At 39.6% G+C, this 27,441-nt stretch overlaps 1 long non-coding RNA gene across 2 annotated transcripts in view; it reads left to right on the forward strand.

Annotated features, from left to right (window-relative positions):
* LOC147139139 (uncharacterized) overlaps positions 1–3,255 on the forward strand; it is a 28,544-nt gene extending 25,289 nt beyond the window's left edge. For both annotated transcript variants that reach the window (XR_015088964.1, XR_015088965.1), the window contains exon 3: positions 3,100–3,255. This is a non-coding gene — a long non-coding RNA (uncharacterized LOC147139139). The remainder of the gene's footprint in view (positions 1–3,099) is intronic.
* Positions 3,256–27,441: the final 24,186 nt, after the last annotated feature.

Consider the following 27,441-nt stretch of genomic DNA (forward strand, 5'->3'; position numbering starts at 1 on the left):
CCGGCGACCCGTCTGTTGTTTGTCCACGTGTCCTGGAAGGCTGGCTTGCGACCAGTCCTTTCTTTCTCTGATATTTGCCCGACAATTGATTGGCGACCTTTTGACATTGTTTGTCAATATGTTCCCTGACATCATCAAGCGACCAGTTTTTTGCGCCTTAATGTCGGCTGATGACCAGTCCCAGTGCTTGTTAATCATCCTCTATGGTCGACTGGCGACCGATCCATTCTTGGTTTCTCGCCACCTTGTGACCAATTGTCCTCTTTCTGGTGCCAAAAATCAGAATTCTAGATTTCAATTCAATTCACTGGATGAATTTGAATTTGAACTGAATCCACCCCATGGGATGTTGAATCCAATTCGAATTAGATTTACTGGAAAAGGGAATCGAATTCAGAGAAACTCATTCTTATCACTTATCAGGTGTGCTCCAAACAAAATGTCCCAAATGTTTGGGCAGCCATTTAAAGACTTGGATAGAGCAAGGTACTATCATGTTGACATATTTTTATATTTTAAATGATTTTAAATGATCTGTTTTATCCGAGTAGGATTTTAATGTTAATAAAAAAACAATTACTACACTTTACTATTAACTGTAATCTAGTATTGTTGAAGATAAATTCCTTACGATAATATTTATATGTAAAGCTTTCTTCGTAAATAAGCATTTAATTTTGCATGGTAAATTTCTTTGAATTTCATGGAATTTAATTTGCAATTCTGCTTCCGGTTTACCACCCCAACTCCAATTTCCCCAAATCTAAAATTGAATTCGAATTTAGGCGTCATTCTCAAATCAGTTCTGACTTTCGTAGAGTCCTGTTTCCTTGTAAGAAAGCGACGAAATTGCCCAACGCAGACGCCCGCGATGCAGCGCACGAGTTGTCGTTCCGACTCACCCGGCTACTTTCTGATGACACGTCAACATCGACGTCCGCTGTGATAGATGGCAAAAAAAAAAAAAAAAAAAAGTCCTTGTGTGCGTGTGTGCGCGCGCGCGTACGTTATTTAGCGCACGGGATGCAAATGTTTACAGACGTTGGAGCAGTAGATGAAGATAAGCGCGGAAGTGCGACGTGTCCTTGAGGCTTTGAAAAGCAGATCCATTTAGATAGAAAGCAAGACGACGAGGAGGACGCCTCTCATATCTGCGCCGCCTTTGGAGATAGCATCTTAGCAAAGTAGCTTGAATGCTGATGACGATCCAATTACCACAGACAACGACCATATTTGGAGGCGGGGCTACTTTTTTTTAAATTTTTTTTTTACAGCTTTAGTTAAATGACTGCCTTCGTTTTTTTACATGAATTTACTTGTGAGAAATGGCATGATGATGTAGTTTACGGTTTGCGAAGTGACCTACTCGAGACTTTTTCTGTTGGACTAAAGTATAACTTGACTAAAAAAACTCACCTATTCGCAGCGCTGGCCACCAGCTGGCCTTTTTTTTTTAAATCCTTTTTTCCTCCCACACAAAAGTCAGATTTTCTTGAAGCTATTTTTTCCAAGAAAATGTTAAAATGTTGTATTTCATCCCCACCAAAAAGTCATGGGTTTTTTTTGTAATCTTTCAAGAAATCCTTCTTTGTCTTAAAAAAAAGTTATTTTATTTTTCTTAAGTTGTATTTTTGGGTCTTAGTCTTATAATATTTTTCATTTCCATAGAAGTCATATTTTTAACGAAAAAAAATGGAGAAAATGCCACAGTGTTACATGAATAAAACGGCATTCTTTTTTTGTTTTTGAAAAATCTTTAACTTTTTAGAAAAGTCGTATTTTTAAAAAATCTAATTCTTAATATAAAAAAAAGTATTTTGTATCTACAAAGGAAGTTTTTTTCCAAGTCTTCAAACAAACACAATTTAAGAAAGTCTTTCTGAAAATGTTTTTAAATAAAAACGTTTTTTTTTCCCCCACATATTTTCAGTGTTAACTCATTCACTGCCAGACATTTTCAGACCCTCTTTTACCCTAACGTTTGAAAAAAAATGAAAAAAGAATACATTTCTGAGATTGGATGGTTGGACTGTGAAAAGACAAATAAAAATGTCCTTGGCATTTTTTTTTTTGTTTTTTTTTTGAAAAAGGAATTTTAAAAGTAATTTTGTATACTAAATTTTTCCCTCATTAAAGACCTCTTCATTTTACGAGAAAAAAAATCAGGGGTTGTTTTATGAGAGCTTTTGGAGGAACATTATCCATTCATTCTCCATTATTTTTGGAACAATTAGAATCTGTACGTCGAGGTACCTTCTCAAATGCGTCGTGACTGTTGCAATCCAGGGGTGGAAGATGTATGACGTGGAGGAGGGGGGAAAGAGAGGTTGCCCCTAACCCCCCACCTGCTCCCCACCGTCCGGCGTCTCAAAACGTGCTAATGCATTCGCGCTCATGGCCGGCCGCCATTTTGCGTACGACGATGGCGGGGACGGGCGCGGCATGCTAGCAGCTAATTAGCTGCGCGGGGCTGGCCAAATGGGCCTCAGCGGATGGACGTGCATGTGAGCCTCGTCAATACAATTACAGAAACGCCGCACAGTCGAATACACAAATCACTTATCATTGATTGAGAGAGAAAAGTCGGCTATTTTTTTTCAAGAAGTCAGAATCTCGTAGAGAGAAATATCTAATGCAGTTCGTGCAATATGAAGGAATATTAAGGCCACACTCAACAGAACCAAATACATGGGGGGGGGGAATAGATGGACTATTAAGAAAATAAAACAGATTGATTTATTTTGGGGGATTTATTTTTTCAAAGTCTTTTTTTTTTCTTTTTGCAAGAAAGAAGTCGTAAATTTAGGAAACGAATTTGTAATTACGAAGTCAGTTACAAAGAAACATGTAATTATTTGGGATCTATGGATAAGACTAAATTGGTTTGATTTTTTTTCTGTATTTTTCATTTTAATTGTAACTTATTTCAATTATTTTCTATTGATTTAATAGATTTTGTAATGCATTTTTTTCGGACATTTTATATTTCTTTCTTTATTCCTTTATTTCAATGTATTTCATTTCAGTATTTTCAAATTAATTCAAAAAAAGAATTGTATTTTGTTGTTGTTTATATAGATGTGCTTTGTCATTTTCTAGTGTTGACGTTGGTGGCAGCAGACCTCTGCAGCGCCCGACACGAGCGCGACGAGATGACCTGAGCAGGTCAACGTCTTAAATACTTTTTATCACCCGACTCCCCTTTTTAACGCCGTTAAAATATGCAAAGAGGCTAACGCTAAGCGCAGCTGCCTACATTATTTATCCCGCTGGGAGAAAAAAAAAAAGTGTTTTATCAGCGCTTAAGCTGGGCTTGACTTCACTTTTTGAAAATATTCACATTAACCAAAAGTGGAGCGCGGATGTCGCCCCCCCCCCCCCCCCCCAACCCCGCCCCTTCTTCTCTCCCATATTTGCTTAAAAAGCGCAAGGCGGACAGTTTTGTCGGAATGGCCGCGGGCAATGCTAAAAGCCAAAGATTCACATCATGTTACATGTGATAAAATAGTCTGTTCCTGGTCAAACTGTCCCCAAGCAACACTGTGGCTTTTCTTCCGTAATGTTTTATATCCAGTATATGCTGTTTATAGCTATCTAGCTATCTTATCTCGCTGTCTAGCTCTTGAGCTATCTAGCTAACCATATACATGGAAAACACTTATTGATTATCTCCCCGCTTATTCAAGATTTTTTTTTTTCTTCAATCCAATTCTAACAGACGTCCATTATTTGTGGATTTTCGCTATTGGCAGGACGTCCATTATTTGTGGATTTTCGCTATTGGCTATATATATGGATATATATATATATATATATTTCTCCATGGATAGCAGGTTGGGTTCCACCGTGTTTTTAAATTGTTTGTCTACATGTGTTGTTGCGCCGTGTGTGTTCAAATATCCATTACTTAAAGGATCATAACACTTTGACACCGATGCGATTCATTAGCGCATTTCAGCGCGTTGCATTCTGTGTTAGCATGAAGCTAAACGGACTGTCCTGAGGCAAAGCTAGCGGTATGTGGTTGTTTTCATTACACAAAGCGCAATTCTGCGTATTTTACGGTTGACAGTATGAACTTCGACTGCGACATCCTACAGCACCCCTGTCGGAAATTCTGATGCAAATGTGTAAATTAGAGTAAATTAAATATATATCGGTATGAATACTACGTTAACGGCAACTACTCTGAAAGAATGGTTCAATAGAGGTCGATACAATAGAGAATTTTGCTTCTTTGGCGGAGGTGCCTGCTGACTTTCGAGTCAAAAACTGAACAGATTACAGTGGGTGTCTGCACCCCCCCCCCACCACCACCACCGCCCACCTATCACACACGCACACACGTGCGCTTGCCAGCCATGGCGACTGCAAAGTGACAGGTCAATTGGTCATTTGTGCTCGGTTAAAAAGGCTAGAGAGGCTCGCTAGCACCAGTGTGCTAAAAGCTCTCCACCGCAAAGTAGTCACTTCAGCGAGCGAGTGTGTGTGTGTGTGTGTGCGTGCGTGTGCGTGTGTGTGTGTGTAAAGACTACTTAATGGAAGTGGCTCTCCACTCTGACAGCTGAGTGCAGAGCATCAAGCAAGAACGTAGCATCCGACACACACAGAAATCATAATTTGGGCTTTCGGAAAAAGTTAGCCGTGAATTAGTCAAGTCCAATTTATTTATACGGCCCTTAATCGCAGAAATGTCTCCAAGGGCTTCACTTGCTCACAGTTAACAACTATTAAAGACATCCCCTGATCTTAACCCCAAGGAGGGAAACACTCAAAAATCATCGCGACTCATCAGGGAATACATTTGTTTTTTGGGGCATGTTTCATGTATTTGATATTTCTTTTGAGTTTTTAAAAAAATTGGTTTTAAATGTATTTAATGCTTTTGGAAATGTATTTCGCATTTTATTTTTATTTTATTTATTGAAGTTTTATTATTTGTCTTAATGTGCTTAATGTTTTAATATGTTGTTTTTTAATTTATATTTATTTATTTTGTCATTTAACATGTTTATTTCCTAAGATTTTATTTATTTTATTTTTCCAGATATATTTCACACGTTACTGAATTTTACTTCACAATTTTATGTATTTCATATTTAGAATTGCCTTTAAAAATGTAATTCTTGTTTAATTTAATGTTTTTATTTACTTATATTATTTTGATCTTTTTTGATTGCAACTAGTGATTCAAGAAAATCTTTTTCAGATTCATGAAGATTTTTAAAATTAAATTTAAAAAATTTAATCATTTCTATTTTGTTTGTTATAAATATATTTTTAGTTTTTTTCTTTTTTAAATAAATGTAAAATAAAAAAATATGAATTTAAAAATATGTTCTACTCTTTCCTTTGATTGATTTTATTGAATATTTTCAAATGTATTTTTACATTTGACTTATTTTTACTTTGTGTTTTAATTTTCATGCTTTAAATGTGATTTATATTTTTCTTTTCGTATTTTTTTTTTCCCCGTCATTTTTATTGAAGCGCAGCTGGCGATGGGATCCATATGACTCTGCGGCGGGACACATAGCTTGGCGTGCGTGTGCGTGATTTCCTTGGAGGTGTTTTTGAGATGTCAGGTAGCTGTGAAGATGTCGGATGAGACACGCGCTGGTTTGTTATCCGAGCAGCAGCAACATGTCAGATTTGCATCTTTGAAGCAAAGGTAGCAGACAGCTTCGCCCCAGGCCGCGAGCGGATGCTTCCATCCCATAATAATAATAATAATGATAATACTTATAACACTAAAGAGCCGTTGTCACGTCACCCGCTGCCGTCTTTTTTTTTCTCCTCCTTGTTGCAGGCCTTTCGGCGAAAGCGCTTTGCCTGAGGTACAAATGCACATGAGGAATCCTTTGATCGGGTTTTTTACCTTCAAGTAACCTCGCGCGGCATTTAGTGTATGTAAGCACTTTTTATTTTTATTACTGACCACGCACTTCCTGCATGTTCCATCAAAAGTACTTTCTGCAACTCTCTTCCTCATCTGCAATTTTGCATGCACAAATGAACCAACATCAGTGTACCCTTTGATATGAAATGTGAACTCTAATCCTCTATATTAATATATCAACATCATATTTGACATATTTGGCAACTCTAATGTAGCATATCGTCGATGTCCTGTGAAAAACACGTATGTCCAATTTTGGATTTTTTAATTTTTTTTTTTAAATTTCATATTTAATATTTCATACAACAATCTAATGTCCTATACCCCTTTAATTTACCGTATTTACATATTTAATGTTACATACAACTCTTATATATCATTTATTGTTCCATGCAACTCTAAGGTGCAATTTGTAATATTGTATATGTCTCTAATGTACCATATTTACAGTATAATATTTAATGCTCTATACCACTCTAATGTACCATATTTAGTGTTGCAGGAGGTCCTTGTGTTATGAACGAGTTCTCTTCCTCCGCTGGTGGCGTACCCCGGATTTCCGCGTAAATCGGAATAAAACCCTTTAATGCTCCCTAAAATCTTTAAGCATCTAATTTTCGCCGGCGTCTTGCACAAACACACTCTGCACTAAGGGGATGGAGACAAAATGGCGGACGGGATTCGGGCGTCGTAAAGTCGAAAGCGTACGTCGTACACTTTTTATTTAACACAATTGCAAATGTGTAGTAATGTTCTATACAAAGATAATGTATAGTGATTGTCTATACATCTATAATGAGACATATTAACACGATATTTAATAGCTCCAATGTAGGATATTTACATCCCGCGGCTTATTTACATGATCTTTCGAAGTCACGGCCGTGGCAGCAGAGGACTATGTGAATAATTATCATGTTCGCCGAGGCGAGCCATACGCTTGCTTTTTTTAGAGCGACTCATTTGTGCGCGCTCACTCCCTGTACACCCACTCTACACCCCCACCCCTTTTAAAAAGACAAATAGCACGGGCCAAAACTAATTAGCAACCAGGAAGTAGTTAGACGCCCTTTGAAAAATCCGTCCTGAGGCAGGATTCCATTGTAGGGACAGCGAGGAGATGGCCCCCACCCAACCCTCGTTACGGGGGAGGGGGCGCATTCCTAGAGGGGTGCAAGACCTGACTCCACCCGCCCCCCCCCTTAAATCGCCCCCCCCCCCTCCCTCCCTCCCTCTACCCCCTTTGGCGCAAAGTGCAAGGACGCATGTGTCGCGGCACACCAGCCCGGTCGGGCCTGACGCTCGCACCACCTCTGGCGTTTGGAACGTCCGCAAGGACCTCCAGCAGACGAGAGCAAGGACGCCAAAGCGCCTTCCTCTGCTGCACCGCCAAATTCAAAGTGTCCATGCGTGCCACTTCCTACTTCATGGTCATCGTGACATGTCGCTGGCACACTAAAAAAAAAAAAAAAAACATGCATACGCCAAATAGCAAAAAAAAAAGAAAATGAAAAGCCAAACTGTTGTGGAGTCATTTCGTTTCCCAACAAAGTCTCAGGAAATTTGTCTCACGTGGTTTGCTGAAGTCTCACAAGATTAGCAGTTTAGCGTGATTTCTCGAAGTCTTCCGTGATTTGCCGACGCAGTTTGAGTTCCGCCTTTTTCAGGAAAGAGCCCCAAAAAAAGAAAGATTCTCAATAAACTGAAGTCCCATGAGATTTGTCACATGGGATTTTTCTGAACTTTCGTGTGATTTGCCAAAGTCTCACAGGATTTGCTGACACAGTTTGAGCGCCACCCCTTTTTTTTTTTTTTTTTTTACAAAAATGAAGTCTCACGAGATTTGACAAAGTCTTGCGTGATTTGACCTGCTTTGAAAACAACTCTGTGAGCGTTCTTGACCGGCCCAGCCAGAGCCCTGACCTAGACCCGACTGATGAATGTCGCACCAGGTTGCTGATTAGCTCCAGCAGCATAAATGTGCTAATAGTACACGCGGCTACCCGTTTATGCCGTCCCGCTCCCGTTGTCCCTCGCGGCTGGTTGGTTCCCGTGGCGGCCAACGGCCTCGCCTGGCGTTCATTAGCCTCGCAATCGGCAATCAGGCCACAGGGCCGGGGGGGGTGATGCCCCTGTTTAGCAAATCATGTTCCCTCTAAGCGGTGGACCTCCTTAATTATGCGCCATTAGCATCTAGCATGGCACGCATGGATGCTGCGACTTTCATGGACATGGCAGCATGTAGAAGGACAAACGGAAATGTAGCAAAACCAAGCTAACCACAAATGATGCTTCAAAGGTGCCAGGTTGGGTTTCTATGGCCGCGCCAGAGTTAATACACGTAACGTTATTGTTGTTTCGGAGTAATCTGTTCTGCGATTTTCGTAAGGCGACGTTTCATGTTTTGTGTGTGCTTTCACGTGGTTTTCTTTGGCCGCCCATCCAGGCAGCAGCAAACTAAATGGGCCAAAATGAATACACCAAACTAATCATATTATCGCGTTGAACAAACAAAATACAATTTTATGACGTGAACAATTATTTGTTTTGTGGACTTCCTGTCGTCTTTCCCCAGCAGCCCGCTTTGCCGACGCGAGTTTGTCACCGAGCCGATTTCAACGTCCGCAATCGGCTCTTTTGTTGCCCCCCCCGCCATTTAGCCCATTTGCCCGCCGCCTCGTCTTCCTTATGATTATTATTACCACCGTGAGCGAGACGAGCGGCGTAATGGCAAACTCGCCATTCGCTTCACGCGCCGCCGCTAATGGCGCTTTTGCCTCCCTCATGCTAATGCCGGCGCCGCCGCCGCCGTGGTGTTTGCGCGCCTTTTATTTGGACGGGCCGACGTGGCGCCGCAGTCGGGCTGCGTTGATGCCTCGCATGTATTCATGGCAGCGGCGCAGGTCAGAGCGTCACCAGCCGGCGGCCCGCTGTTTTTATTCAGGGCGCAGCGGGCATACGCGCGCACCTGACACCAAATGAAACAGGACGCGCTAACAGTGGCTAAATGAACGGTTTGCTATGGCGACAGGCGTCCGCTCAATGTTGACGTCGCTCGCCGGGCAAAGAGCAGCCGCCTGCTTGATTGTCTTTTTTTTCCTCAATTGACATTATTTGGATTCGCATAAAACAGTCAGATGGCAAACACCACATGGAACTCTTTATGTTGACATCAGTGGTGAAGAAATGTTTTATTTATTTGAAAAAATAAATTTGTACCAGCATACAAATCGGAGATATTTAGGTACTGTTTTTTTTTTTACAATAATAGAGGTGCATTTCATTCTTTTGTGTATATATTGAAAACATGTTTTGCTTTGCATTGAAGAAAGCAAGTATTTTATTTTATTTTATTTTTCTAGTTCTACAAAAAAAAAGTCGTTTTGTTGCCTCCAAAAGTTTTTTTCTTGGTTTTATTTTATCTGGAAAAAGGTCAAATTGATTAAATGTTTAAATATATAATAAGAATTATATATATATATATATATATATATATATATATATATATATATATATATATATATATATATATATATATATATATAGTTTTTTCCCCAAAACATTGTTTTTTTTAACTTTTATTTTTCCACATTTTTCACTGGAAAAAGGGTTGATTTTTTTACCTTGAAAGTCTTCTTTTTTTTTTGTCTTTTTTTTCGCCTTTTTTTTCGCGGAAAATACTCATTAATAAAATAAAAATCTATTTTAAGTGCGCTATATAAATAAAATTGCATTGTATTGTATTTAGTATTTTAAAAAGCCGTCAAGAAAATAACCTCGTTTTAAGTTTTTTTATTTTTTTTTAAGGGGCATTTTTAAAATTAAAATACAAGGTTGAGTTTCTTTGAAAAGTTAAATAAATAAATAAATAAATAAATAATTGAAATCCAGGGGGAAAAAACCACATTGTTCCTAACATTGGCATGTAGACAAGGAAGGCTCGCACTTTATTGGTGCGGAGTGATCTTGTGCTGACTTAATCTATCAACATAATAAGATTTTAATGTTGCCACTTGCGCTGCAGATGTAGTGCACATGTAGGCCAGCAATGACCATCATCATAATAACGGGCGGCCATCATCACTATCTCCATCCGACTAATGCTTAACATTAAGAATCCGCCGCCAGTAAGATGTTTGTCTATTTCTCTTTGGTGGCTGCCAAATGTGGGCCATCGCCGCGAGTCATGTGACCGCGCGGCGGCAGGGTTGCGTTCATGTCATTAGCACTTTGGCCTCACAGCAATAATTAGAACAGTAGCTGTGTCACTACAAAAACTCATTCCAAGACGTTTTGCCGGACACCATTTCTGGCCAAGATTTTTCTTTGGCTTTTTCTAGAACAGAAATGTGAAGAATTTCACAATATTTTGTTTGGACCATGTTTTTTTGTGATTTTTTTTTTTTTAATCTCTTGAAATTTGATGTTTAAATTAAAATTTTGACATGGAATTTATTTCCCTCCAAAAGTCTCACTTTTTAGTCAAATCAAGAACAAGTAATACCTTTGTAAAAAATGTTGAAAAAATAATTTACCTCAAAATTTTTAAAAAAATGACATGAAATGAAAAATGTAAACATTGCCGTTTTAAAATTTAAAAATGACATTTTAAAATGGAAAAATGTGCTACAAATGCTGAACAAAAACTTTCAAAATAACAAAATAAAATTTGAAATTTTAAAATTGAAATGAGTGCAATATGAAAATTAAAAATTAACATTTTATAATTAAAATTGTATTTTTTTAAATAAATCGTAACAAATGTTCAAAATAATTCTCTCAAAATAAAAAAAATAAAAAAAGAAAGTGTTATGTTTTTTTTCTAAAAAGTATTTTTCACCAAAAGCTTCACTTTAATTGAATAATGAACAGCTGTTGTTACATAGGTTGAAAAAAAATATAGAAATATTTTGCAAATCTATTTTTATAAAGTGGTTGGAGTTTTTTCCTTGAAAATTAACATTTTTATTGCTGTAAATTTTGGGGGCGAATTTTTGTTCTTTTGTTTTTTTTACTGTGATTTATTTATTTTTTTCAAAAAGAAGACATCTTTCTTTTTTTTTTTTCTTTTTGTGGAAAAATGAAATTCTACCTGAAAAAGGGCCATGTTTTTCAGTGGAAGAAGTTACCCTTTTTGGAGGGGAGCAATCCTTTAATTTTGAAAATGTATTAAGATGTTCATTTATTTGCGTTCGGTGGGTGCCGAATGTGGGCCACATGCAGCAATGAGTTATGTTAATGCGTTAGGGGTGGCGGGGGGCGGTAAGGGCTGCCTTCATTTCATTAGCACTTTGGCCTTAGAGCAATAATTAGCAGAGTAGGTGTGTCACAAGCAATCATGTTGCCGTTCTGCACTTCATTATTCAGATTTTTGTCGGGAGCGGAGGGGAGGGACCCCCCCCCCCACCCCCTACCCCTACCCCCACCCCTCCGTGTGACACGAGTCGCCCACGGATGACGGGGACGGAGATGGCGGTTGCGGGCACGTGGCGGGCCTGCTGGCAGCAGCCTGGCATGTCCACGGCTCACGTTGGCCACTAATTAGCACAAAGTAGCTGGTCGGCGCAGGAGGGCGCGGCACTAACGAGCGGTCGCTGGACTCCGGCGGCGAGGGGCGGTGGGCGGTGGGGCGGGGTGGCCACTTCCTGTCTTTGGCCCTGATCAGCCCGACGACGCCATGGGGTGGAGGCAGAGGGCAGGGTGAGAGGATGAGATGCTACTGACAGAAGAACAAACAAGGCCGGCTCTCTTCTTCCATGGTGATGGTGATTATTTACGTAGTCATCTCGTCAACACATGTAAACGAAGAAAAAGCGCCAGCACTAAGCGACGATAATAGTTCGCACTATGCGACGATAATCGCATAGTTTTTATCTTGGTGTTTTAATATTGTTCTGTTTGAGACAAAAAATAAAAGGGAAAAAAAACTGCAAATTTATGGGAATAATCCGTTTTTTCAACAAAATATTTCCGGATTTTTTTGAGAAATGTCAGAAATTATAAAGCAAAAAAAAAAAAATAATTCTAGAAAAAAAATGTTTTTTTAGGGTGTGAATTTTTTTTTTTTTTTTGATTTTTTTTTTCCTGGAATTTTTTGGGGGCAGGAGCAATTACTTGGCAAAATATTACTTTAAAAAAATGATGTGTACATTTATATGTAGATATCGTCACTTTCCTGTGAAAAACACTTATGTCCAATTTTGGGATTTTAACATTTTCACGTTAATGCAATGTCTGTAACGCAGAAACACCATTCACGTAAAAATGGAAAAATTGAAAAAAATGGACAAAAGTGTTTTTCACAGGACAGCGACGATATAATGTTTATAAATATATATGAAAAACAAATTTCAAAAATGTAAAAATTTTAGGAAAAAAAATATTGTCTGAAAAAAGTTTTGTCTCAAAAAAATGGACATGAGGCTGTGATGGTAGTTTTGAGTAGTTGAAGAAACACGAATGGTGGAAAATCATTTTTATTTATCGTGATTTCAATAGCAATCAGTGGCGCTCCTGTGAAAAAAACTTTGAAAGAAATGTCTTTGTGTCTCATCTGTAGCAAAAGTGTTGCACAGTGTTTTTCTTTGTAGTCTTAAATGGAGCGTGTGAAATTGCCAACATTGAAATGTAGACCGCGTAATCACGTGTGGACCCAGATAAGGATGCGTTTTGCTTGTCTGTAAATCTGCGCTCGCAGCGTGTGCGTGTGCACGCGCGTCCAAACGACCGGTCCCCACCCATGTGCCCGAGGACACGCGCGGTGGTGTCATTGCGAGACGATAGGTCGCACAAACGCGAGCTTGCGGCGCCCGAGGACACCCGAGCAGCGGCGCAATCGCCTTGGCAACCAAGCCAAGATGACCATGATGAGGAGGATGATGATGATGATGATGATGATGATGATTAGGAGGAGGATGGATGTTGTTCCTCACACGCTTGACTCCAGGCTACGTCATTTGGTTCCTTAAGCCCTTCCAACCTGTCCGGCCCCAATTTTGACCTTTGACAGCAGTTGACAAAAACCTAAAATGTTCCTCCCCCAAAAAACTAAACAAAAATAAAAATCGATGTCATATCGGAAGGCCCTGAAATTTGACACTTTACCTAAAGTGACACAAAACATTGAAGAATGGCATCCCTATGTTCAGGCACTAGAAATTGTTTCCATTAAAGTTTGAAATAGTCCAGAGAACTGTCTGCATTCCCACCACATTTGCAAAGGTTCACACAGGAACGCGCGCCGGTTTGTGTTTTTTGTCGTCTTTTGAAGATAGTCATTTTTCACAGGGGAATTTAAATTTCTAGTGGTTTAGTGATGGTGTTTTGGAAAATGAAAAATTGAACTTTTTCTAGAAAAAAATAATAATGTGAGAATACTTGTAATCTTTGGTAGAAAACCAGACTTAATATTTGTTTTAACAAATGGTTTTTTTGGTCTTTTTTTTTTAATAGTCATATTTTTCATGGAGTGAAAATGCATATTTATTCTAGAAAGCAATACTTTTTCTAGAAAAAAAAGTAGTCACATTTCATCTGAAATTAACGATAAATAACCATTGTTTTTTTTTAGAATAAAGTCATTTTTAAGGTAAAATAAAAGACTATTTACCAAGTAAAAAATGTTTTAACCTCAAAACTCTAATGTGACAATAGTCAAATAGACAAATAGTCTTTTTTTTTTGAAAGAACAAGGACAAAAGAAATCTGAAAAATATAATAAGACAACTAATTTGTGTTATTAACTAACAAATCTTTGGTTAGTGTTTTTAATCATGACCCAGCTGCATGATTACTATTCTGATTGGACGCTGAGCACACCTAAAGCTAATTTGCCAGCTCCGCCCTGTTGAGCGTTGGCTGTTTCCTTGTTTCAAATTTGGAGCCTGATCCCTTCTTCCAAAAGATTCATTGGTGAATCATTTGCAGGCGGGTTAAAAAAAAAAAAAAAAAAAAAAAAAGCTGAGACACATTTTGCTTAATTACGGCGTCGGCGCGGACGCGTGCGTGCATACAAATAGCTCATCAGGCCGCCGCTTCATTTGAAAAAGCACGAAGACGAGCGTTTGTTCGTCGGCTCCGTGACGAACGACGGGGCGCTCTTATGAATAATTCTCAAATCGTCGGCCATCAACTTTTAAAGATACCGTAAATCGTCTTTAAGTAGCCTCGTTGGTTACGGCGGGGGACGCGCCGCGGATGCTAATAAAGCCCAGACGTGGTAACTTGACGGAAAATGTGACCTCGGCAAAAAGAGGAAAAAATGATTCATTCATGAAAACTGTCATTTTGATCAAATTTCAGCAGGACGTTTGTCACTCATTGCCATCACTTTTCGCGCGTTATTGCACTTCTTTAACAGCATGAATCTTCAAAATGAGGTCATTACCAGGTTACCGGCTGCCATGAAAGGGAAAAATAACGTCCACCTAGCGACATGACAACACCACTCGTCACATCGAGCGAAGGCGATGCCAACACGAAATACTAACTCAGCCGAACTTTTACAGCGGAAGTCAAGCCAAGACAGTAGAACAGCTTCCGAAATGGAAGTACAGTCAACCCATAATCTTCAAGAGATTTCCTCCAAATTTACTTAAATTTTCAAGTCACGTTTCTCCGATTTTTTTTATTTTTATTTTTCATTACAATCTGTCGAACTTTTACAGCGGAGGTCAAGCCACCAGCCGACAGCAGAACAGCGTCCGAAATGGAAGTACAGTCAACCCATAATTTTCAAGAAATTTCCCCCAAATTTACTTAAATTTTCAAGTCACGTTTCTCCGATTTTTTGATTTTTATTTTTTATTACAATCTGTCAAACTTTTACAGCGGAAGTCAAGCCACCAGAAGACAGCAGAACAGCTTCCGAAATGGAATTACAGTCAACCCGTAATCTTCAAGAAATTTTCTCCAAATTTACTTAAATTTTCAAGTCACGTTTCTCCGATTTTTTATTTTTGATTACAATCTGTCGAACTTTTACAGCGGAAGTCAAGCCACCAGAAGACAGCAGAACAGCTTCCGAAATGGAAGTACAGTCAACCCATAATCTTCAAGAAATTTCCTCCAAATTTACTTAAATTTTCAAGTCACATTTCTCCGAATTTTTTGTTGTTTTTTTTACATGACAGAAAGTCTTGCTCTTCTTTTCCCAAATTCGTCGTATTTTTTTTTCGAGAAGTCAAGCAGTGATCTGCGCACTTTCCTTGCTATTTGCACACTGGCGTCGCGTTCTCGTACTTTGCACCTCTTAAGCATCTCATTAGCGGCGTATGGACGCGCCGTTTAATTAGCGGGCTCGTCGAAGATAAAGGCCAGCCGAGATGATTATTTACTCTCGTTAATGGAGGCTCTCTGCTGCTAAAGGTTAACGCTACCTCACCGTATCGTTTACCGGGCGAGGGGATAAACAAGTGTCGCTGTCTGACGGAGGGGGGAATTTTCAGCCGCGTCTCGAAAGCTCTGAAAACGTCGCTGCTTACTCAGTGACCCTTGACCCTTATGTCATATATTTATCTTTCATGTGAAAGTTTTAGAAATGCATTTCTGGGAAAAAAGTCTTATTTTCCCTTATTTGATTCACATTTTTCAACAGTTGGTTTGCACAAATATTGTCTTGTTTCAAGAGAACTTTTTTTTTTTTTTTTGAGAAATCGATTTTTTTTTTTTTAATTACTTGTGTATGTTTGGATTTCTTTTGTATTTACTTTCTTCAAAAATTACTTGTTTGTCCCAAAATGTATTTTTTTCTGAAATAAGTTCAAAATGGTTAATTAATACTTTTCCAGAAAATATTTTTTAAATGTCGTTAATTCAACAAAAAAGCACAGATAGCCCTGTTGTTTCTGAGATTTTTTTTAATCGTTACTTTTATGCATATTTTTTAATTTTTTACATTTTTTTTTACTAAATTAAACCACTCATTCTTTACTCAAAAGGGAAAAACTCATCAAAGAATGTTCTTTAAGATTTTTTTTCTTTCAAAAAGAAAGCAGAAGGCTACTCAAAAAAAGAGTGACTTTCTTTGTGAATTTATTTCTTTTTAGAGGAACCCGAGACATGGGCTCAGGTACGCCGCTGTACTTTTCCGGTCTCTTCTGTCTAATCCCGGCATGTCAAACTGATCCGTCCGTTTTGAAATGACAGAGCGCGATTCCTAACCTTCTGACCCCGCCTTTGTCTTCGTGGGGCGCTGATTAAAAGCACGCAAACGTCAACCTGGCAACTGAATAAAAATGGAAATGGAAGCGCCATCCGATTTAATCCTGTCTGAGGAAGAAGAATTTGGAGGATTTGGAATATCCCACCATGGAGATGATAAATGTGACCATTTCATAGGCGGAATCTTCCGACGTCTTCCTTTGTGTGACGCTTACGTGCAAAATGGTCGCCGTGTTTGATTCGGAAGAGCCGTCAAACCGACCGTCCTAAAAAATTTTTTCCCGTGAGACAAAGCCCATTTTTCTTAGAAAAATCTGACTTTTTGCTCCCAAAAATAAAGAAAAAAATATGTCTTGTCTCTCCATGAAAGTTACAGCAGTATTCCACCTTGTCTGGATTCCGTTTGAAAGGTACTGGATCTTCTGTTCCTTGCAGAAGGATGCAGGCTCTCTGTGCGAAAGATACGCTGTGAAACCACTGAAGCGAATGAAAAAAATGGATCAATGCATCTTTTTTTTGTCCACATTACGGATTGCTCCGACGCTTCCGGCTGGCCGTTAATCGTCGCGTCCCACGTTCCCATTTTTATTACAATCTGTCAGCGAGTCAAGCGCCCTCATTAGGAATTCTTATCTGCTCACTCGTGTTAACGTTTGCCAGATGGCAACGCTGTGCTATCAAAAGCTAATAATGATGTCGTGGTCAAATTAAGAGTGTATCAAAATAAAGTTAATGTGGTTGTGGGGGGGTGGGGGGTGTGAGGCGGCGATATTAAAACACGGCGATGCATCCTTGATGAGGAACGTGTGAAGGCTCATCCGTGGAAAGTCCATTCACATGCTGCCTTTGATCATCAAATAATCATTGCATGATCCGCTATCAAAATATCCATAACAAGTCTATCATCAATGTCCAGTAATCCGCCCTCCATCGCAGGTTGCAGGTTCGCTGTCCGGATATTTTGTGAAATTGTTTTTGGTACAACTCTTTTGTTCCCCCTCACATTTATTTGGGGTGTAATTCCACTATCAGCCACTAAATGGGCGGTGCGTTGTTTTGTTGGACACTGTAAATGTGAAAGAAAAAAAAGGGAAAAACAGGACATTTTTCAGAACAATGTAGTTGTTGCTGAAGACTGATTTTTTTTGACGGTGTTTTTTTTTTTGAGAAAGAAGACCATCTGTTGCTGCTGCAACTTCTTTGGCCGCTAAGAAGAAGTAGCAGCAGCAGAAGAATGTTAAATAAACATGTTGTTGGTTTGTAGGAAAAAAATGTGTTTGCTCTAAACGCGTATTGCAGAGTGCAGAGATATTGCACAGTGTAAACATTCAAGTGAGTCGGATTACAAAAGAAAAAAAATAGTGGAGTTGACAGATTGTGATGTCAGTTGTTGAGGAGTCTGATGGTGTTGTCTTGTTGTTGTGACTTTGTGTCCTTTGAGCATTTTTTTGGGCAGAAAATGAAACTTGGTCAAAACACCCAAGAAGTATCTAAATGTTAGCTGAAGTCAAAGCTCCAACATTTTTTTTTTTTTTTTTTTTTTTTTTTACTCCTGAGCAGATATCGTTCTTCTTTTTCTTGATGTCAGAGCAAGAATTCTACCAGTTTTGAGCAATGAACGCAAGTCGGTCCTATCAGAATGGTCTTTTTTTTTTTGTGTGTGTGCGTTTGTGTGAGTGCGTTTTGTTTGAGATGTCTATAAGCAGATGTCGCCCGGTAAGAAATATGACTTGTTGAGCAGCACACGTTGTCGCTGTTGTGAAAAGTCGTGCCAGATAGTGTCGGCCCACCACGACTCGGCGCATTTTTCAGCACAGAGGATTCTTTTTTTTTTTTTTTTTTTTTTTTTTTTTTAGGACGGTCCCCTCTGCAGGCTGATAACTATTTGTGCAGGATTAATGTCCCAATCGCTGCCTCCTCCTCGTCCTCCTCTGACACATCAGCGTTAATGACCTTGATCTAAATCAGCAGGAGGCGTGGAGGCACTCTTATTACCCGCAAACGTGGCCGTACATCAGACGCCCGCTCGCCACGCCGACGACGATATCTGCCGCATCAGCACATCTTTGCGCGGCGTTACCTGCCGGCCAAATGGGGAGCCCAGCCACGCAACGCTAAGAATAGTCAGCAAAACTTCGCCGCCAGGCTCTGCTCACCCATTGTGACGAAAACGAAACATGTTCATCGTCAATTGTCCGTCGGTTTGGGAAACATATTTGCAATTTGCTAGCAATCACACCAAAAATCGCTAGGATGAAGGCGGCCTTGTTGGGATATCTGGAAATGACCAAAAAGATCCTAAAACGCCAATCAGACCCATATGCAAGACTTCCCTTTGTTACTTTTTTTATTTTTTATTTTTTTTCAGACTTTTTGGTGGCTCTATTCATGTTGCTAAGTAAAACTGGATTTGGGTTCTGAATTTTTAAAACCGTTTCCTAATAGCTTTGTTTTATGGGGACTAGGGAGTCATCAAATTTTGCTCTCCCACATGCAATGATGAAAACTAAAAAATATTTGTAACTGAGCGTTGTCCATCTGTCTAGTATACATATTTCCAAGGTGCCAAACTGCGAGTGTGCACTGTATTCTTTTCAGGCGTGTCTTCTTGGGGCATTTTGGTGGGTCTGCGCATGATAGACGCGGCTATCAAATTTCTCGTTGCTAATCAGAACTGGCTTTGAGGGCTGAATTTTCAAAATTGTGGCTGTGCAACTAGACCAAAATCAACCGAAGTGGCTGTTTGGACCCAAAATGGCTGACTTTCGGTGACTTTTCAGGCGTGACTTCTTGAAACTTTTTGTTGTTGTTTACTTGTGATGGACACATCAAGTTTCATTTTGCTAACTAGAACTGGCTTCGAGGGCTGAATTTGTCAAATTGTGGGGGTGCAAGTAGACCAAAATGAACCGAAGTGGCTGTTTGGACCCAAAAATGGCTGACCTTCGGTGACTTTTCAGGCGTGACTTCTTGAAACTTTTTTTGTTGTTTACTCGTGATGGACACATCTATCAAGTTTCATAAACTTTTCCAAATGTCAGCTGTAAGCACCGTCATTCATCAGCGAACATATTTTGTTGTTAGCTGGTGGACATGTGCGAGCTAATTGGCGCTTTAAACTACTTTTAATTGGTCTGCTCTCCTTGAGAGCGCCAACAACAACAATTAGGCCGGCGCTGATTGCTGTGATGGAAGCCGTATTTCACTGAAGACTGCGCCAAGGCCAGCTTTTACGAGCCCCATTCCACGCAAAGGCGCGCTCATTAGCGAAAAGGCAGAGTCCGTGGAAGAATAAAAACGCTAATCTGCACGTTTGTTTATAGATGAATTATTATTAGCTCTGATTGTTTTTTTTCGCCGTGTAAAGCTGTTATGTCATCATACGCATGAAGGCCGGATTCTGTTTTCCAGCCAGCGAGTCGGGGTGGGGGTAAACCAAAACAGCTTTCAGCTAGCGCCGTTAGGGCCACCTTGCCATGTGTACATTGTTAATTTTATCAAATGGAATAACCATATCCACGTCCAAAATGTCTTTCTATGCCAAAACTATCGCAATTTACCTAGTTAGGCCATCAGAGCCAAAATAATGTTCATTAAAGACAGAAGGCCTTGTGCACTGCAACAATTGTATGTTTTGATCAGAAGACGTTTCATGTTTAGCGCAAGCGAAAGACACGGCTGACTTGTTAGTCAGAAGAGGTTGTGTACCGAATTCCGCGCGCTATGCAATTTCTCCTGTTTGTGGGAGAAACCTGTAACAATTGTATGTTTGTGATCACCAGATGGCTCAGTGTGTAGTACGACATGCCGCCGCTGTTTTGGCGAGAAGACCTGGTGTACTGCATTCCGTGCTCTGTCCAGTTTCTCGCAAGAACACGCAAGCAATTGGAGATTCATGCTGCGTGTACCCCATCTACACTTTCTTGTTAACAATTGTATGTTAGTGGCCAATCACTAGACCCCTAAACACACACTCTAATAATGTCTCAGGACTCTTACACATGCTTACTTTTAAAATCAAGTCTTCTTTTCTACTTATAACATTTATTTCATGATTAACGTGTCTTAATTGACAGTCCATTAAAAGTGAGTTAATGCGATAAAAAACAATTTGTTTTGTGCGTGTTTTGAGCACTTTTAGTTAAAAAAAAACAACAACAATTATTCTTTTTTTCCTCAGAGTACCAATTTTCTATTATAACAAAGTGAATTAAAATCCACGTGAGGGTGATTATTTCTACTATACGGCCTAATTATGTCTCCTTTTATTTGGATTTCTGTTCTCTCCTTTGATATTTCATATGCTTATTATCTCCTTTTCCTTTTGAGACCGCTGATGAGCGTCAGGCTGCAAATGAACAGTAATTGCCACCCCAATGCTTTGATCCCACAATATGCGCTAGAGTCTTTTCAACAGTGACGCACATTAGCAAAAGCACACTTTCTTTTTTCTGTGCCTGAAACGCACTCGTAGGACAATTGATATGTCCATTTGTGCCCCGTATTCCAATGAATGGCATTATTACTGCGAGAAATAACACAACATTTGCAAACACGAGCGTTGATTGTCAGGAAGATTCGGGGTTCATTTGGCCGTATTCCCAGGTAGGAGTTCGTCAATTCACCCCAAATGGGTTCACATGTAACATGGGCTCTTGAAAATTTTTCGTTCATCTTGTTATTGACGGAAATGTCCACCCAATTTCGTATTAATCAGTCAAACTGGTGTCGGGGGCTGATTTTTTTTCTTCTAACTTTCAAGCCCTGGAATTCATCGCAAACCGGCTGACTTTCTGTTTAATTTCATGCTTGAGAGTTCTTTGTGCGTCCTATTATGATAAACATGTATACCAAATTTCCTGTTAAGCGATACAACTAGTTTTGGGGGGCTACTTTTTCGAACTTTCAAGTCGTGAAATGTATCCCAAAATGGTTGTATCGACGCCAAATGGCTGACTTCCTGTTCAATTTCGTGCTTGGGTTCTTGAGACTTTGTCATGCGTCTTATGATTGACATGTCCACCCAATTTCACATTGATCGGTGACAACTGCATACTTAGCATTAGGACTAAGTAGCATAATGTTATCATTTTGAGCTAACATTATTTTATGGATAATGCAAGAATATTGTTTACCTTGGAGCAAAAAGGTGTGCCTGTTGATTTATTTGAATTAATATGCGGTTCACCACATAGATGTGTCCATTCCTGAGCCTACATCTTTCTGGCTTGATTTAGCAATTTGAGACCAAAAAACAAAAGTCAGCTGTGGACAAAAGTAAAGGTGAGCATATTTCAGTCAAGCGGCGGGTAACCTCTGCGCTCTCACTTTGCTAGCATAGCGATTAGCGCATCCTGATAGCAGCGTGTGCTGACCTTTAACTTCCCGGCAAGCGACAACAAATTGTCTCTATGCTCAAACCACTTATAGAGAGTAAAATGGCAACGTTAGAAAAAAAAAAAAAAAGCGTCTATATGAATGCGTTGGCTCGGGCTAGCTCAACCTTATCTGCATGGCAGCTTTACCAATGTCCTATCCATGGTGAGGTTATTTGAGCAGTATGCTTGCTTGTGGCATGCAATTAACTTAACACACAATTATTAATTAGCGTCAATGCAATTTTATGCTTTGTTCTACATGATTACTGGGAGCTCCGATAGCCTGACCTAAGCGCATATTGCCATTTAGTGGCAGAAGAGCAAGTCATTCTTCAGCTGCTACTTAATGGAGCATCTAATTCTACCAACAGGTTATAATTTGACAAAGTGTTTCAAAAGTGTGAAATGTCAGTGGTGAAGCTGTTTTCTTATAGATAGCGTTGGGACAAGAGAGCACTGCCCTTTCAAATTACGAGATAATGTGCTACCTCTTGTGCCATTTTGTCGGATGGGCAGCGGGAGTCTCTGAGCACAACTTTTGTGGGCTGCTAGCATATTGACTTAGTTCAAGAATTACATAAACTTAGCGGCTTCAATGATGACGTTTTGTCTGAATTATAGATTAGAGATAACAACTTTAGAAATAAGTAATAGCTACGGTAAAATATACAAATCAACAAACTACAGTGGAAATGGGCTAGCTGACTAGGTAATGGTTAGCAGCAAAGATTGGCTGCCGCATATGATGCTGCTTTGGCACGATTATACACAAAAAAAACGTAAGTATATCTAGCCAGGTAGTTTTCTTGTGGCTAAGGCTTGCTGCCACAAACTATGATGCTTAAAAAAGATTATGGATCAAAATTTAAAGCCGCACGCACAAAAAAAAAAGATTTTTAGTAAAAGGGAGCTACAGCATCGCTCCATTCATCCGCAAGCTATCTGGGTGGCTGTTAGCGGCTAATGTATAAAACACTCTTGCTTTGTTAACAGCAGCTCGCCAGTTCGTGGCTATAGCTGCTAGGTTGTGGTTAGCGGCTCATATTAGCTGCAACTAATAATGACGTTTTGACAGGATCATAGGTTAGAGGGAAAAAAAACAGAAAATCTATAAAACATAAAATTTTCTTACGAGTTAGTGAGCTAGCTAAGATAATTGGTGAAATCCACAAAATACCTCTTGTCGCAGGGGCTAGCTCGCTTACTGGGTCGTGATCAGTGGCCCATGTTAGCTGCAACGAATGATGGTTTTACATGATTATCGCTCATACAAAAACTTTTAAAATCAATAAAACACCCTACCTTTGGTAACAGCATAATAGCAGTTAGCTACCTAGATAGCAGTTAGCAGTTCTTAGTTTCTGCTCGTAAATAAATAGCACAGCCACAGTTAGAAGAGCTAAAGGCCAAACCAAAATTTTCTCTTAACAAGAAATGTTCTCTGTGTGCTTGTTTTCACTCGCAACGCTCTTATGCTAACAGCATGAAGCTTGCTCAATTTGTTGTCATATTCCTGTTTTGTTTTACCTCATGACAGACAGCCAGGAAGCATCTGCTGACTGACCTTTAAAGTTGTTCCCATCTGAAGGTGATTAGATGCTTTACCAGGGAATTAACGCACAACAACTGTTTGGGGTTTGGCTCCCATATGCACTTTATCTCTCCTCCCAAGACAAAGTAAAGCAGAATATATTAAGATCATAACATACAAATAGATTATACCGTAGAATTATTAAAAGGAAATAACTGATAACTCATAAGTTTACTTTTAGATCATAGCGTTTTACCATTTTGTTCTTTAAAGGTGACCATATTTCCTACTACATTGTCTGAGCATACTTGAACAGACAATTGCGTGTTTTCAGTGTTACAATTAATCGCCACTTTGTGTCACAAAATTTCGAACTGCAAAATGTCGACCTCGGAAATCTAACAAAGGATCATTTGATCTTTCAAAAATGTCTTTCAATAGCCTTTCAAAAACGTTTTTCAGTAACTAAAGTGGGCCGTGGCATCAATCCCTCACAGTGGTGTGAAGGCCCAAAGAGTGAAAAAAACAAATGTGGTTCCTCCCCGCGTGGTCACATTAGTGCTAGCGGTGGCCGCCTGGTGGGAAAATTCCTGACAAAGACAAGCGATATATCAATCTAGCTACCGCTAATTTACCACCGTCTTGGCTCATTAGACCAAAACGCATGACTAGCGTCACCATTATCACTGTAATGTGTCATAAATAACTGGGGGGAGAAGAAAACATTAGCATCATTTGTGCTAATCACTGATTTGTAACCTTGTGATGCTAGTAGGCAAATTAAATGCATCATGTCAATATTGTGAACCTCATTGTTATACTAATGTTAGATATTGACAGCCAAGTAGTAAAAAAAAAAAAAAAAGGTTCTTATTCCATTGATCAGGAAGTAGACTAGAAGTTGAAAAACCATCTTACAGTATTTCATATCCCGCAAATGATAGCTAGTTAGTCAGTTAGCTAACAAATGAACAAACATTCAAACTCACTAGCTAACTATTAACCAAGGCATACATACGGATTTAAGGACAAAAACAAGACCAAACAAAGCCCTGATTGTCTTTATGTGTGTGTAAGTTACAATTTCTACCTTAACCTAATAACTAGCTAAAAGTATGGAGAAGCAGGGCTAACATAAAGAGTGAGTGTGTGGGGGGAGCAGAGTAAATCACGGGGTTTTGGTCAATTAAGATGTGGCTCCGATGTCGGGGCGTCTGATTGCAATAGTTACGACGCGTATCGGCAGGATCCTGATTGAACCTTTCACGATAAAACGTCAGACATCACATCGTTGCACATTACGAGTATTTAAATTATGTGGACGTGGGTGGCTGCCATTATGGTGATGACGACGATGAGGAATGATGATGAGTGTTGGCCTCAAAAAGTTCAAGAAAAAAAGGTGGCTCTGATGTGACTCCCAGGCTTGTGATTTATTTTTGCGGCGAGACTTTGTCAAGTTCGAGTCTTAATTAAAAGTCTTAATCACACATTCCTGTTTGCTCAGCACTGTGCCCAAATGATGAAAAATGTCGTCAGGTTATTTAGACTTCCATAGATAAGCTAGCGGAGAGACGGACACAAGTATTTTAAAACAACACAGTTTTTAAGCTTGTTTAATCGTTGACATTTTCATTTGTTTGAACTGTGTGGAAACCACTTTAAATCAAACAAACGTCCAAATATGGTTGATTTGTTTGTTAAATTTTCATGTGTTGGTCAGTCAGTTACTTACTTAGTTACGTTCCGGGACTCTTGGAAAAAAACAGAGATCCATTACATCATACTGGAAAATAAGTTCATTGTTTACTTGTAAGATTTGTTTGTATAGTATAGGATTTGTTTGTAGTTAGATAAGCAGGTTGGAAAATGGATGGATGGATAGTTTCTTTCATGAGATCTTTAGATCTTTATCTTATTCTGTCTTAGTGAGGGAATGGGTGGGTGGCGGGTTTAGTGTCTTACTTCGGTAGTTCTTTCATATTCTATATACAGTACCAGGAAATCTGTTAGCTAATCTGTACCATCTTTGATCGCCTAATGTGTATCAGTTAGTTGGCTCTGTCGAAAAGCTAGTTACCAGTAAGAGGTCTTTCCTCCATAAATCTGGAAGTAAGCCTAGCATGTAGCTCCCAAGATTCACATTACTTGTAGTCTGTAAGTCAGTTTTTTGATATTTCATACTGATATATAGTTCGTTGGATTGGTAGGGTAGGTTTTTTTTCAAGGGTCAGCTAATAAGCTTGTTCTTTCTCACTTATTTAATTGAATGATTGATTTTGTTGGCTGATTGGTTTGGTGCATGGGTTCATTTTTGGAAGAGTTAGAACTATTGCTTTGATGTTTTTTTAGATTTTTAAAAATTGGATGCTGTCAGATGCTCTCTGGGTCCTGATACGGCCCACGGGCCTTAGGTTTGTGCACCTTTTGATTTATTACAGGGTTCGTTGTACCCGGGGGCCAGACAGAAGTTCATGTGTTCCTGTGCCAAAGCAAACATGTTCTAAACTTTTTAATCAAACAAACACGACGACTCTCTTTCTTGTCAGGACACGTCAAGAAAAAAGTGAGCTTGTGTAGCATTTCCTGGCCGCTGCGACACAGGTGTTTTTTTTGTACAGTAGCTCATGCACCAGCAAGTCTGAGCGTCATCAGCAGGAATGCACAGCTGCACACTGGGACCTTCATCCACTTAAAGCACATCGCAGCTGACGCTTGTGCAACACGTTTGCCTCTGATGTGACTGACTTACCCTTACCCTCTACAAGAGGTCCATTTTAAGAGAAGATTTGTGTAAAAATATGAAATTGACCAAACTGTGACATGGGAGGTTTCGGCCCGATGCCAGCGATTGGTAATAATGGAAAAGTAATGAACAAAGTAACTAACAAAACAAAAAGACAAACACACAAACAAAACAAGAAATGAACTAGCCAAATAACTAATAAATTGCAAGGAAAAGTAATCAATAAGTTACCTAACGGACTAAGTAACTGACAAACTCGGAAGGAACAGACTCACCAGGCAAAACTTTGCACATTACTCAGGAAGCAACACAGCAGTGTGGCTTTGATTTACATCAGCTCCGATGTTAGCATCAGGAGGCTAATGAGCTGATGGCGCTCATCAATTTTTATTTAGTGAGGGTAGGGGCCCCCGCCCCACCTTCAATAGTTGATAGACTTTGTCGTTAGCATTTAGTGCGCTGCTAAGTGGAGTTCCTTTGCGTGGTTAGCAAACAAGAAGCCACATTACGCCGCCTAAGTGTAAAAGTAGCTTGCGGAGCACGTTCTCGTTGGTATGCCAACGGTGAAACCATTTGAATAGAAAAACACTAAAGGCAACATTTTGACTGTTAACGTTTGCAGACACTCGCAAACCTTCGCCGCTCAGCGGGATATGTGTTGCAGTAACCTGCTAACTAACAAACAAAAGGGAGGTTGACTGTTAGCAGCTGTTACGCAGGCATTGTTTGTTCTTTTGCTCACTTGTCAATTTGCTAAATTAAAAGTGGCACTGTAACATCATCCTCCATGAAACAAAAAGTAGCAGCTAGCTAGCGAACACAAACAAACAAAAAATGATGAACACTAAAACTAGCCGTTAGCTTACTTTTATGTATCTGAGTAATTAAAGAACGAATGATTAATATTTTTGCGTCCGAGAAAACCCTAGTCATGTGGGTCAAACATGGCTGAGCCAACGCTACCACAGTAGTGGCTAATTAATTACATGCAGGTTGTGTAAAATATGCAGAAAACGTATTTGGGTTGACTGTCCAGATATTAATAATGATTGTGTGGGGATAAACCGTGGCCTACTTTGGGAATCTGCATATGTAAATATTCCCAATAGGCCGCCTCCCTCCCGTATAGATTGATTAGTTTAGCGCGTAAAGGTCACAGTCATAAAACACATACCTGTAATTAACAGCACCACATTTTTAACCACTACTTGGACGGACTTCTTATTGCCACACTAGCAACAAACATACAATAGTTGGACTCTCACCGGTTCTAACTACTATCAAGTTGTAGTAGGTAGTAAACAGGGGCAGAAGAAAGTATAGTAGAAGGCGGAAAGAGGTGTTAGATTGCAGTAAATAGATACAAAACAGCGGTGACCTGGTAAAAGGCAGTAGACAGTAAATATGAGGCAGTGTGGGGTATTTGAAGATTGTAAAAAGGATATGGCATTTGGAGGTAACAGGGTCGGGTAGAAAGGACAGTGGGGAGAAGTCGTAGAAGATGCTAGGAGGTCGTAGGAAGTACTTTGTCCTGGAAGGTAGTCAAATTGTGATCGTAGGCCATAGTAGGAGGTAGTCGGATGTAGTAGGAGTTGGTAGAAGGTAGTCAGGTAGTAGTAGCCGGTATTAGGACGCAGTTAGTCAGAAGTATTAGAACGTTTGTAGTATAATCTGGTAGGAGACGGTAGTAGGAGGTATGGAGATGTTGTAGGAGGGATTGGGCTGC

The sequence above is a fragment of the Filicampus tigris genome, chromosome 12 (assembly GCF_054856515.1).
Source record: "Filicampus tigris isolate MCC_2025a chromosome 12, RoL_Ftig_1.0, whole genome shotgun sequence".
Classification (NCBI taxonomy): Eukaryota; Metazoa; Chordata; class Actinopteri; order Syngnathiformes; family Syngnathidae; genus Filicampus; species Filicampus tigris.